The following is a 15,081-nucleotide window of genomic DNA, read 5'->3' on the forward strand; positions in this document are numbered from 1 at the left end:
CGATGTCTTCACATTTTTCCTGCAGCCATTTCGTCTTAGCTTCCCTGCACTTCCTATCTATTTCATTCCTCAGCGACTTGTATTTCTGTATTCCTGATTTTCCCGGAACATGTTTGTACTTCCTCCTTTCATCAATCAACTGAAGTATTTCTTCAGTTACCCATGGTTTCTTCGCAGCTACCTTCTTTGTACCTATGCTTTACTTCCCAACTTTTGTGATGGCCCTTTTTAGAGATGACCATTCCTCTTCAACTGTACTGCCTACTGCGCTATTCCTTATTGCTGTATCTATAGCGTTAGAGAACTTCAAACGTATCTCGTCATTCCTTAGTACTTCCGTATCCCACTTCTTTGCGTATTGATTCTTCCTGACTAATGTCTTGAACTTCAGCCTACTCTTCATCACTACTATATTGTGATCTGAGTCTATATCTGCTCCTGGGTACGCCTTACAATCCAGTATCTGATTTCGGAATCTCTGTCTGACCATGATGTATTCTAATTGAAATCTTCCCGTATATCCCGGCCTTTTCCAAGTATACCTCCTCCTCTTGTGCTTCTTCAACAGGGTATTCGCTATTACTAGCTTCAACTTGTTACACAACTCAATTAGTCTTTCTCCTCTTTCATTCCTCGTCCCAAGCCCATATTCTCCTGTAACCTTTTCTTCTACTCCTTCCCCTACAACTGCATTCCAGTCGCCCATGACTATTAGATTTTCGTCCCCCTTTACATACTGCATTACCCTTTCAATATCCTCATACACCTTCTCTATCTGTTCATCTTCAGCTTGCGACGTTGGCATGTATACCTGAACTATCGTTGTCTGTGTTGCTCTGCTGTCGATTCTGATTAGAACAACCTGGTCACTGAACTGTTCACAGTAACACACCCTCTGCCTTACCTTCCTATTCATAAAGAATCCTACACCTGTTATACCATTTTCTGCTGCTGTTGATATCACCTGATACTCATCTGACCAGAAATCCTTGTTTTCCTTCCACTTCACTGACCCCTACTATATCTAGATTGAGACTTTGCATTTCCCTTTTCACATTTTCTAGTTTCCCTACCATGTTCAAGCTTCTGACATTCCACGCCCCGACTCGTAGAACGTTATCCTTTCGTTGATTATTCAATCTTCTTCTCATGGTAACCTCCCCCTTGGCAGTCCCCTCCCGGAGATCCGAATGGGAGACTATTCCGGAATCTTTTGCCAATGGAGAGATCACTTCTTCAATTACAGGCCACATGTCCTGTGGATACACGTTGCGTGTCTTTAATGCAGTGGTTTCCATTGCCTTCTGCATCCTCATGTAGTTGATCATTGCTGATTCTTCCGCCTTTAGGGGCAATTTCCCACCCCTAGGACAAGAGTGCCCTGAACCTCTATCCGCTCCTCCGCCATCTTTGACAAGGCCGTTGGCAGAGTGAGGCTGACTTCTTATGCCGGAAGTTTTCGGTCGCCAATGCTGATTATTTATCAAAATTTAGGCAGTGGCGGGGATCGAAACCGGGACCGAAGACGTTTTGATTATGAATCAAAGACGCTACCCCTAGACCACGGATACTCGTCTAGCATGAGCTGTAGCATGCCTTAAAAATGGTCTGTCCTGCAGTACATTTACCTGTGGTCAGATCTGACGAGGTGAAAGTGTGGAAAGCACTTCAGCAGTTGGCGCCATGCATTATTGGTAGTTATTAAAATAACTCCAGTTACAGATGACTAGTTCCTACCGTAAATGCTACTTCTCAGTAACTGTTCATTTGTCAGTTACTTTGTGCCATCTCTACACTACAGTGAACAAAAAGATTTCAACGGAACATGACGATTCCATGAATACACCTCCAAAGACTACATGTAAAGTTCTGGTAGAAGTGCAACTTTATCAACCTGCATAAATGGCGCTGAGGTGTTCCAGCATGTCTCTGCAGTGCACCTCATAACTTCGCTTTGGCTACTACCTAACCCTCCTCCTCACCCCCCGCCCCCACCCCCCTCCCCACAGCCTTTACCTACACGTTGTAGGCTCAGAGTCGTCTGAATAGCTGTCAGTAAGAGTAGAGAGCATAAAATCCAACGTTTTGGATTTGAGTAATGATCCATCCCATGGTCCTAATCTGCTGGGAACATTCAGAATACTGTTCACTACCCTTTAGGGTCAAAGAATAATTTTGCGATCCCTTTAAATATTCACTTCTTAACTTTACACAATTTTCTTAATATTTTCTTAGGTTTCTCTTATTTTCTAGTTTTGAGTGACTTTTTCGTGTAACTTCACTATCTGGTATGAGAATGTACCTGTGTGCTTCCAGATGACCTCAGTCCTTGTGGCCATCGAGATGCTGGAGAAGCTGCTGGATGAGAATGTCTTCATCTGGTCGCCTCTTAGATTAATTGGTCCTCAACCCTGGGTACCGATATTCAACATTACCAGTGAGTATTCTTCAGTACAGTGTCGGATACTGAGACGTATATAAGGTTTTTGCCCCATGATTCTATGTTGGTAAATTCCCAAATCGACGAGCTCTGTTGGTACACCAGCCATTCAAACTTCTCTTAACGTCTCAGATTGTTTAATTTAGTTTCACAAATGAACAATGAAACAAAGCTAACATGTCACTTGTAGGTCAAGAGCAAATGCACACACCCACCTTTCGAATAGGTGACATGTGACGAAACTGTTACGGTGTCAATGGAGTTGCATGTCATAATGAAACATCTTTTGGACCAGTTTTTATTTTACTGAAAAATCCTGAAGGCCAATTTTATGGCTGGTTCAGCAGATCATAATGGAATAAGTGTACTGCTTCTAAATGCATGCAAATAGTGTTTCCAACTGAACATGCAAAACAATTATTGACAGGATATGATTCTGAAATGTGCCGCCACCACTTCATTCCCTGCTGCCATTTTCCTCTCCGCGACACATGCCCCCGTGTCTTTACAAGGAATTAACTTCAAGCAAAGGGACATAACACGATGTGTTTTTGTAGAGTTCGTAACTTTCTACAGGTCATGTAAGATGGTAAATTCCTATCACTCTCTGAAATTTGCATAAGATTCTACTGTGAATAGGAGTAATAAACGTTTTGATTAACAATTAAATAATCCTTACAACAGCTTGGTATCTTCCTTTAGGCAAGAGGCTAGTGTCACAACTTACGTCACACTGAAAACAGCAACTCATCAAGATGCCACAGTTGGCTAGTTAAATCCATACTGGAAGAAATTTTCAGGGCTCCTAACTTAAAAGAAATGTTTCAACCACGAGTTTACATGTTCTTAACATATGTGATTTCTCGTTCACATTGGCACTTTCACCCAGATTTCTGGTTTATGCTCGTTCAGACAAAATACATCTCCACTCTAGAATGGAATGCTGTCAATAAATTTCATACAACTGGAGCTGCTCATCGGCACTCCCAAGGCGTTCAGTATGTGACACCATAGTTATTTTCTAATTATACAGCAATTGCAGATTTTTACACATTTCACTGTAATCATGTAATGAAGTCGAATGTGTAATTTACCACTCCTAGGTGGTTTGAATACCAGCATAGATCTAAATAAACTAATAAAACCCTCAGGGGCTCAGCATTTAGTTGCTGGGTATGGGCTTGGCGACCCTGGGGTCCCTGAGCTGGGGACTGGGAAGCACCACCAGTCCTCAATACCATAAGCTCTGAGCGTGCTTCAATGACCACCTTAAGGCGTGACGGTGGAACGTTGTACAGTACAGAGCCTGGGGATCTTGGCTTAACTGCCTGGGTTGTGAGGATGGTATCAACCTCTATAAAAACAAAACCTCAATCTCAAGGTGTGCTGTGTGCCGAGGAGACGCATGACTGTTGAGGTAGAACAGTTGCTAGTGAGAGGCCTCTGGGGAACCTGCCGACCACCCCCCCCCCCCCTTGGTTGTATTAAGCTTACACAGGCAAGTTGGGCTCTGTCTGGGTGGACATTCCTTTCCCTAGCTGCTCGTGGGACTACCATGAAAAGAAATACGAATAGTGCACAAGCATGAGTCTCTAAGAAAGGAAAGTTTAATGCTTTAAAGTATGACTCCCAATCGTTCACACTTCCCTGCCCACACCAGGGGAGGAACTGCGGTCTAAATTACCGGGTGAGACGTCTTTTCATCGATTTCTGGTTTGTAGCTGAAAATATGGGGACTAAAGTCCGACCACAAAGCCTCAGTTTTTTGTGGAAAATTTAGAGGACAAGTTTGGAGAAGTTAAGGGCATGTCTAAAATGGTCTGGAGCAGTCCTCATACAGACTGCATCCCCAGCAGTCACGGGCATTGCTTGCTTGTGACAAGCTCGATGATGTTGCAGTCTCCATTACGCCTCATAAGAGCCACAATATGGTTCAGGGACTTATTTTTCATTGTGATCTGTTGTTGCAGTCTGACGAGCTCCATGCAAATCTGGAACGCCGCTGTGTCCACTTTGTACAACGTGTCTTCAGGGGACCTAAAGATAGTAGAGTCGCCACTGGCGCCTTCATCTTGGCTTTCGAGGGTGACACCCTGCCCGAGAAGGTCAAGGTGATGACATATCGATGTGATGTTAAGCCTTACATCCCTCCTTCCATGCGCTGCTTTAAGTGCTGGAGGTTTGGGCATACGTCATAGAGATGTGACGCCAACCGTACCTGTCAGGATTGCGGACGTGCCTCCCACCCCAAAGTCTCATGTTCGCCGCACTCTGGTAGTTGGAAACACCCCCTTCAGTTGCTCCCCTGTTTTCAACATCGGGAGTAGCAACCTCTCCTTCTTTGGGGACTTCAGTCCCCACCTCTGCGCCGAGAAAAGTGCCTGCCTCCTCTGGCTCTCCTCGTGTGGAAGGGATCGCTTGGTGCCCTCCCTTCCACGGTTACTGCACCTCCAGATGTCAACCAGTGGCTCAAAAAGCCACCACCTGATGGCTGTAGGGCTTCCAGGTCTTCCTCGGTCGATGAGACTGGATCGGAAAAGCCCACCCAGCCTGATAAACTGAAGGACCAATGGGATCCTACCAAAAAGAAGAAAAAGCAAAAGAAGGATGTAGACAGAAAAGGAGTTCACTGCTGCACCTGAAGATGATGTGGAGCATCTAGCGTCCACTCAGGAGCTAAATGTTGCTCGACCTGCAGCTCCTGTGGAAGTTGACCAGGCTACTTAGCAACTGGTGGTAAGTCCTAAGACGTGACCTATCCTCCCCAGGTTCTTTCATGTCTTCAGTTGGATACCATTATCCTTCAATGGAATTGCCGTGGTTTTTCCCCAGATGTGGTGGTCCCTCTTGCTGACCTAGCTGCCTTGTTCACCGAGCTCCCCCCGCCATTCCTCCTCCTGGGCGATATCAATGCTCACCACCCTTTATGGGGTGGGGCCCAGATCTCGGGCCAGGGTAGGAACGTTGAGGCTCTCTTGGCACAGCAGGACATTTGCCTCTTTAACACTGGTGCTCCCACATATTTTAGCTTGACTCAAGACACACTCGGCCATTGACCCCTCTATTAGTAGCCCACTTTCCTATCCTAGTTTCTCTTCTTCAATCCCAACCCCCTGACCAGCTGCCACTATGGTGTCTTCGTGGAGCTGACTGGGCAGCCTAAACCTCAGCTACTATGGCCATTGCTCCACTTCCTGGTGACATTGGTTTGGTAGTGGATGAGGTCATGATGGCCATTGTTTCTGCTGCCGTGACAACTGTCCCCTTTTCTTAAAGTACCCTAAGGCGTCAGTCCCTTGCTGGACACCAGATATTCAGGAAGCTATCTGGGACCGCCGACGAGCCCTGCAACGACACTGGCGTCATCCTTCCCTAGAGAATCTGGTTGCCTTTAAATGGCTGTGGGCCCGGGCTTGGCGATACAACGCCCTGTTTGGGGAATGGGAGTTCCAAAGTGCCCTTACAGCTTGCCTCGATACCTCTCCAGGTCCAGACAGAATTCACAACCAGTTTCCTCGCCATCTCTCGGCGCACTGTCAGGGTGAATTACTCGCCCTGTTTAACTGCATCTGGATGGAGGGCGTTTTCCCAGCTCGTTTGCAGGATAGCGTTACCATCCCGATACTGAAACCTGGTGCAGATCCGCTGATGGTTGATAGCTATCGCCCTATCAGCCTTACCAACGTTATGTGCAAACTCCTGGAAAGAATGGTGAGGCGGCGGCTCATGTGTATCATCGAAGCTCGGGACCTTCTGGCCCAGCAACAGGGGGCTTCCGTCAGGGCCGCTCAGCGATCGCCAATTTAGTCTCACTAGAGTCGGCTATTCGAACGGCTTTTACTCGGCGAGAACATCTAGTTGCTGTTGTCTTTGATCTTCAGAAGGCGTAAGATACCACCTGGCGCCATCATATCCTTTTACACTGCACGAATGGGGCTTACGGGGTCCAATTCAGATTTTTCTACGGAATTTTCTCTCCAATCGCTCCTTTCGGGTTAGTTGGCACTTATTTTAGCGATGCTCATATTCAGGAGAACGGTGTCCCACAGGGCTCGGTTTCAGTGTTCCCCTCTTTTTGGTGGCGATTAATGGTCTTGTGGCTGCGCTGGGTTCATAGGTCCGTTCCTCTCTATATGCTGATGACTTTTGTCTTTATTACAGTTCCCCAAGCATCAGTGTCGCTGAACGGCGGCGGCAGGGAGCTATCTGTAAGGCACTTTTTTGGGCATCCAACCTAGGTTTTCAGTTCTCAGCCTCTAAGACCCTCTGTCGTCGTCGAAGGGTCCACCTCCATCCAGAGCTCAACCTCGCCAATGAACTCCTTCGTATTGAGGAGACGCATCGCTTTCTTGGCATGCTGTTCGATGCTCAGCTTACTTGGACACATGTTCGCGAGCTTAAACAACAGCCAGCACCTCAACATCCTTCGCTGCCTCAGCCACACTGTTTGGGGGGGCTGCACAAACAACTCTCCTACAGCTCTATAAGGCCTTAATCCAGTCCCGTCTCGACTACAGGAGTGTGGTGTAAGACTCAGCAGCACCTTCAACGTTGCAGATCCTTGACCCGATTCTCCATTCTGGCGTCAGGCTGGCGACAGGTGCCTTCCGCACTAATCCGGTGACTAGCCTTCTTGCAGAAGTTGGAATCCCTCCACTACGATTCCGCCGACAACAGTTGCTTGCGTCATACATCGCTCGCCTCCATGCCTCGTCCGACTACCCAAACCGCAGGCTCCTTTTCCATCTTCTGCACTCACCTACCCTAGACGGCCTAGGTAGGTCTCCCGATCGCGGTCCGCGTTCGTTCCCTTCTCTCGTCCTTTCCCCTTCCTCCATCCTTCCGGTCCTCTTTTTCTACTCCTCCTTGGTGCCTCCCTCACTTGCGGCTTTGCTTGGATTTGTCTGGTGACTCAGTCCTCTGTTCAACCTGCCAGTCTTCAGAAATTCCTGGCTCTTCTTGCCTAGTTTCGCGATGCAGATGTAGTTTACACCGATGGTTCTGTGGTCGGTGGACGCACTGGGTTTGCTTCATCCATGGCGACTACGTTGAGCAGCATTCCCTGCCTTATGAGAGCAGTGTTTTCACTGTGGAGCTGGTTGTTCTTTATTGTGCACTCGCTCACCTTTCCTCCTGCCCTGGGGAGTCATTTTTCAGATGCAGTGACTCCCTGAGTGGATTGCAATCACTCGACCAGTGTTTTTCTAGGGACCCTTTGGTGCGCGGTATTCAAGATGCTGTTTTTGCTCTCGCCGAGTGTGGTCGTTCAGCGACGTTTGTGTGGACCCTGGGATACATCGGCATTCTAGGGAACGAACGTATCGATCGGTCGGCCAAGCAGGCCACCACTTCGCCACCCCTAGAGCTTGGCCTCGTGGAAAGAGACCTCCAGTCAGCCCTACATCGCAAGGTCCGCGATGTCTGGAACTCTGAATGGTCTGTCTTGAACACGCCAAATAAGCTCTGCATGGTAAAGTCGTCCACGCCAGTATGGAACTCACCCTTGAGGAGCACGCATAGGGACTCAGTTCTCTGCCATCTCCGAATTGGACATACGCGGTTGACCAAAGTATCTCCTTCGCCATGAGAACCTGCCCAAGTGTCGCTGTGATGCAGGGCTGACAGTAGTCCATCTTCTGATGGACTGCCCCCTTTTAGCCCCCTAGCGGCAGTCCTTTAAGTTACCAGCGGCACTTCCTTTAATTCTAGGTGACGATGCCTCTATAGCTGACTCAGTTTTACGTTTTATCTGTGCAGCTCTGTTTAGTGTGGGCGCTCTCGCATGATTTCTCAGGCTACACCCACTCCAGCGACTTTAAATTGTGACGTGGATACCAAAATAGTGTCTTTTATGGTAACAAGATGTGTTGGTACCTCTATCAACGCTTTCCAGCTGGAGGTTATTCGTTTGTGGTTGAGTGGTTGACCTTTTACCTGATCTATCAATCACTGTGGTCTGTTTTACTCTAGTCAACTATTTGATCTGCTCCTTTTAAGTGTCCTCTATTTTGTGTTATTGCGGTGTTAATTTTAGCTCCGTACCCCTTGGTGTTCCCTCCCTCTGGGTGCAGAGGTTACGCTTTTACTATATAGCCCTTTTACAAGTATGTCTGTTTGGAACAGGGGACTGATGACCTCGATGTTTAGCCCCCCATCAAACCCCAAAACCAACCAAATTAAAAAACGTTTGAATTATTTCATATTTCAAGCATCTGATGTAAACCATTTCAAATGTACATGAACTTAACAGTAATAACGTAACACTTCACAAATTTACAGAGAAATGACTTCAATTTTGCTCACTGAATACAATGGAAATTTCATTTACAATTAAGAAAAGATGCTCATTTTAGTCACAAATATAATTTGTGATAAAGTGTAACCAGTGTCACAACACACATGCATAAAAATAAATGTGGCAGATGACAAGTTTCATTGCAGGTTATTGTGGGCCTCTTAGGCAGATGTTCAAATAAGTCATGGTTCTGTAGGGCTTGTGCTAGATTAGATTAGTACTTGTTCCATAGCTCATGAATAAGACACTTAGTAATGATGTGGAATGTGTCAGGTTAATAAAAGGTGTCTATACAAGATATTACATTAGACAAAATATTACATGACACTCAATATTTTTAATTTTTTTTTGTGTGGTTGGTAAATTACCCACTTACTATATCCAAAAATTCATCTAATGAGTAGGAGTTGCCATTAAGAAATTCTTTCAATTTCCTTTTAAATGCTATATGGCTATCTGTCAGACATTTGATGCTATTAGGTAAGTGACCAAAGACTTTTGTGGCAGCATAATTTACCCCCTTCTGAGCCAACGTTAAATTTAACCTTGAGTAGTGAAGATCATCCTTTCTCCTACTGTTGTAGCCATGTACACTATTGCTTTTGAATTCGTTTGGATTGTTAATAACAAATTTCATAAGTTTATATGAGGCTACAATGATTTCTAGCTCTTTAAGTATCTGGAGGATGATCTTGGATGCGCTTCAGCAATTATTCTGATTACACGCTTTTGTGCAATAAACACCCTTTTACTCAATGATGAGTTAGCCCAGAATATGATGCCATACGAAAGCAGAGAATGAAAATAGGTGTGGTAACCTAATTTACTCAGATATATATCCCCAACATTTGCAATGACCCTAATAACATAAGTAGCTGAACTCAAACGTATCAGCAGATCCTCAGTGTGTTTTTTCCAGTTCAACCCCTTATCAATGCATACACCTAGAAATTTTGAATACTCTACCTTAACTACCGATTTCTGATCGAAGTCTATATTTATTAATGGGGTCATTCCATTTTCTGTGTGGAAATGTATATACTGTGTTTTGTCAAAGTTTAATGAGAGCCCATTTGCAGAGAGCCACTAAATGATTTTCTGAAAAACATCATTTACAATTTCACCAGTTAATTCTTGTCTGTCAGGTGTGATAGCTATACATGTATCATCGGCAAAAAGTGCATCTTCGTGAATATAGAATGGCAAGTCATTAATATATATTAAGAACAGCAAAGGACCCAAGACCGAACCTTGCGCCACCCCATTCTTCATTGTTCCCCAGTTTGAGAAATCACCAGTTTTTTGCATATTACGTGAACTGTTTATTTCAACTTTCTGCACTCTTCCAGTTACGTATAATTTAAACCATTTGAGCACTGTCCCATTCATACCACAGTACTTGAGCTTATTTAGAAGTATTCCATGATTGTGTAAATCAAAAGCCTTTGATAGGTCACAAAAAATCCCAACAGGTGACTTCCGGTTACGCAGAGCATTTAATATTTCATTAGTGAAAGTATATATAGCATTTTCCGTTGAAAAACCCTTCTGGAAACCAAACTGACATTTTGTTAACTTTATTTTCACAAAGGTGTGAAGCTACTCTACAATACATTACTTTTCAAGAATTTTGGATAAGGCAGTCAGAAGAGATTGGGCGGTAGTTTTTGACATCAGGCTTATCCCCTTTTTTATGCAGTGGTTTAACAATGGCATACTTCAGTCTATCTGGGAAAATACTCTACTTCAGAGAGCTATTACATATGTGGCTAAGAATCCCACTTATTCCTTGTGAACAAGCTTTTATTATCCTGCTGGAAATGCTGTCAATTCCATTTCCATTCTCTCTACTCATACGTGCAGCTTGTTTATGGCCACTGATATTTATCTTTCCCATGTCAGACACAATGTGATGCTTAGACAGGCATAGTATATCTATTACATTATCAGATTCAATGTCATCTAAACAAACCAGGAGCTCATCTACTTTATTCTTCAATCCCGAAATATTTTGGTGAAAAATGGTAACATTATTTTTCACTTTTGTGAGAATCTTTTTCTTTAATCCACCAATATTTTGGTTAAATATGGAAAGATTATTATTTACTTCCTTGTTGTGAGAATTTTGGACCTCTTTAGCACCTGCCTGCCTGAACTTCTCATTGGACACAGATATTAGTCTAAACATGAGGTACATCCATGAGTACTAGTGTCCCCCCCTTGTGGATTTCGCTAACAACCCTGCCAGTTTTCCCTTCCCTTTCCTATTGAGATGTAGGCCATGCCTTGTGAAATCTCCCCCCCCCCCCCCCTATCAATAGCCTTGACATGAACCACTCCAATGTCTGACAGAGTGGCCACCCTACACAACTGATCCAACTCCATATTTACCCTCCTGACAGAGCTGTTCAACTGGGGCTGATCATGCTGCACGAAAGCAGGCACCAGCCCAACATTGGTATGGGTCGTTGCCGAGGCTATTTTCACCAGGTCACACTCAATGCTGTAGTCCTGATCCCTGTCAATACTCTTTCCCACTCCACCCACTATCATCACATGATCCTGCTTTGTGAATTCCTTGCACAAGGAACCTATATCCTCTACCACCTGGCTAAGACTTGCACTTGGCTTGAAAAAGTTTGTGACCTGGTACCTGTCACCTAATTTTTCCTGCAAAATCTGGCCCCCACCTCTTCCATGGCTGCTACCTAGCAATAGAACTTTACTCTTACTTTCTACTTTTTTGAAACAGTTGGTTTCCTAGGGAGATTCTGTTGCATCTTAACTGCATCTACTTCTACTGGAGCCTCTTCCATATTTAACTGCGGTAGCAAGAAAAATCTATTGGTTGTGCCAATTGGGAAACTGTCAGACACTGTCTTCTTTCTGTGGCCCCTTTTCCCAGCTACCACTTCTCACCGCTGTTGGCCCTCCTCCCCCCTTAACCTCTTCAGTTCCTGCCTCGCTCTGTCCGAATCAGCCTGAAGGACTCTAATTTTCTCCTCCTGTTCAGCTATAATCCTATCTCTTGAGCAAACCCTGCAAGAGAATGGAAGAGTCTCGTTTGCTTCCCACGCCGCTACAATTTCCCCAATGAAACCACCTGTCACAACAGCTGCACAAAACCCTGAACTAACTTTCCTCCTGCAGCTCACACACTTGGTATCCATGGTAGTTTGGAAATAATTTAAGAGATTTATTAAGTTATTACGATAATATGTTAAATACAGATGCAAAAGGACACTAAATGTTTTGGAAACTAATATGTAAGTAAACTATTACCACATGCACTTAAATTTGTGGTATAACGCTAAATATGTACGATCAAAAATTAAGCATAAACAGCCGAATGTAACCAAAACGAACTTTTCGGGATTACTGGAACAATACGCAAACAAAAGAAAAACCTTTAATGGTGAGCTTGAAGAGTACACTATGAGTGTATTTAATTAGTTAAGTGTTCAACTACAATTAATTACAACCTAAATAACTTATCTTTCACGAGAGCTCTGTCTCCGTACGTGCGGCCTTGTGCAGGGTTAAAAAGTCAAATCAGGTTCTAACCCTTCAGATTGACACCTGCAATTATACAACTGCTGAGCAAATTAGGAATAGAACTGACACCAACGCATATGAAAGCTTCACGATAGTTGTCTGCAGGTGCCATGTAGAATGTCCATATCGCATAATGTGCAGCGCCATTGCGTGGGTATGCAGCGAGGGAAACAGGCGAACTGTCTCCACTCTGGATACAATACAATGTGCTACTAGCTCCTCACATTGCTAGACAAGTGTCCTCTGCAGATAATCTGGTATGGAAAATTTGGTGTTCCTTATTTTTGCCTTGTTTTGTTTCGCTAAAAATGAAAACACAGGTGTCAGTTAAATGATATTGACATTGCAAACCCATTTATTTAAATATTTTCTTAACCATATCTAACCAAATCTATTAAATCTTGTAACCATTGTCCTGTTTCTGAAGGGAACTTTAATAAGTATAGATTTGTTAGGAAGTCATTTCTGAATGTATGTGTATGGTGTTGCCATGTACGGAAGTGAAACACGGATGATAAACAGTTTACACGAGAAGAGAGAACTTTTGAAATGTGGTGCTACAGAAAATGCTGAAGATTACGTGGGTAAATCACATAACTAATGAAGTACTGAACAGAATTGGGGAGGAAAAATTTGTGGCACAACCTGACAAGAAGGAATTAGTCGGTAGTACAAATTCTGAGACATAAAGGGATAACCAATTTAGTATTGGACGGAAGCGTGACGGGTAAAACTCGTGGAGCTGAACACAGCAAGCATGATAAAGATTTAGGTTGCAGTAGTTAGATGGAGGCATGCACAGGATAGAGTAGCATGCAGAGCTGAATCAAGCCAGTCTTCGGACTGAAGACAGGTTGTTGAGCAGAGTTGGCGGCCACGCAGACTTGCGACCTCACCTTTAGTACCACGGTCGTCAGGTCGGCCAGCGCGAAGATCGCCCGTTCAACCTAACCACTTTCGCCTGCCCACACTATGGCTCACCCTTCGTCGGGTTCTGCTAAATCTCGAGCCCAAAAGTGAGACGCCAAGTCTTCGAAAAAAGAGCATACTCGTGAAGAGTTTTTACGTACTGCAACTTCCCAACCATCGGTTCCTCCTTCATCTAAACTTCATACTTCCAAGAAGGCTACAAAGAAACCCAGTTCCTCTCCTTCACCGCCAAGGCGTGTCCCATCTACAGCACCACCTGGCGGAAATCGCCCTCGGCCGTCTTCTGTGTCGCCGAGGCGCACTGCTGGTGGCCGGTCAACCGGCCGATCGCTGGTGGCAGGAGCTGCTCCTGACCAACCTATGGATCAGGATCTTCTGCCTTCGGCTGAATGCCATTCCATGCTGTCGGTCGCAAGCTCTGAGCAGTCGTTGAGTTGACAGCACCCTTGGTCACATTCCTCCATTTTCTGTTCACCCTATGTCCATTATCCACTGGAATATCCGCGGCATTCGAGCCAATCGGGATGAATTGTCGATCCTCTTACGATCCTACTCGCCGGTCAGCTTCTGTCTTCAGGAAACAAAGCTGCGTCCCCATGACCGCTTTGTTCTCCCTCATTTTCAGTCCGTCCGATATGACTTCCCCTCTGTTGAAGGCACTCCAGCCCATGGAGGACTCATGATTCTTCTCCATGATACTCTCCATTACCACCCAATCCTTTTAAACACTTCCTTCCAAGCTGTCGCCGTCCGTCTTTCCCTTTCAGGATACACGTTCTCGCTTTGTATTGTATACATTCCATCGTCCACACCAATGGCACGAGCTGATCTCCTTCATCTTCTTGGTCAGCTTCCACCCCCATATTTGCTGGTTGGGGACTTCAATGCCCACCACCCGCTTTGGGGATCTCCACATCCTTGTCCACGTGGCTCACTATTGCTAGAAGTCTTCCACCAAGCGGATCTAGTTTGCCTCAACACTGGGGTCCCTACATTTTTGTCTCCCTCCACGACAAATTTATCTCATTTGGACCTTGCGGTCGGTACTGTTCCGCTAGCTCGGCGCTTCGAATGGTTCGCCCTTGATACACAATCGAGTGACCACTTTCCATGTGTCCTTCGACTGCAGCCTCAACTGCCATTTATGCGCTCGTGACGATGGAAGTTCGCCCAAGCCGACTGGACACTTTTTTCGTCTCTAGCGACTTTCGATGACCGTCGCTTTCCCAGCGTCGACGATGAGGTCACACATTACCGACGTTATTCTTACAGCTGCGGAACGTTCAATACCACGCACCTCCGAATTGCCCCGGCGCCCCCCAGTTCCTTGGTGGAACGAGGCATGGCGTGACGCAATACGTGAGCGACGACGTGCTCTTCGCATTTTCCGTCACCATCCTACTTTGGCCAACTGTATCCGCTATAAGCAGCTCCGTGCGCGATGCCGTCGCGTCATCCGCGATAGCAAGAAGGCAAGCTGGAAATTCTTTATTAGCTCATTTAACACCTTCACTCCCTCCTCGGAAGTTTGGAGTCGGCTTCGACGGTTCTCAGGCGCGCCTAGTTTCTCCCCAGTCTCTGGGCTAACTGTCGCGCATGATACCTTAGTGGACCCCGTCGCAATTTCTAACTCATTGGGTCAGCACTTTGCTGAGATTTCGAGCTCTTCAAATTACCCGCCAGCGTTTCTCCCGAAGAAACGTGCAGCGGAAGTGCGACCTCTTGCTTTCTCCTCTCACAATCACGAAAGCTACAATACTGTTTTCTCCATGCGGGAACTCCAACATGCACTCTCTTCTTCTCGCTCCTCCGCCCCAGGACCGGATGGTATCCATGTCCAAATGTTGCTGCATTTATCAAC

This window comes from Schistocerca nitens, chromosome 10 (assembly GCF_023898315.1).
Source record: "Schistocerca nitens isolate TAMUIC-IGC-003100 chromosome 10, iqSchNite1.1, whole genome shotgun sequence".
NCBI lineage: Eukaryota > Metazoa > Arthropoda > Insecta > Orthoptera > Acrididae > Schistocerca > Schistocerca nitens.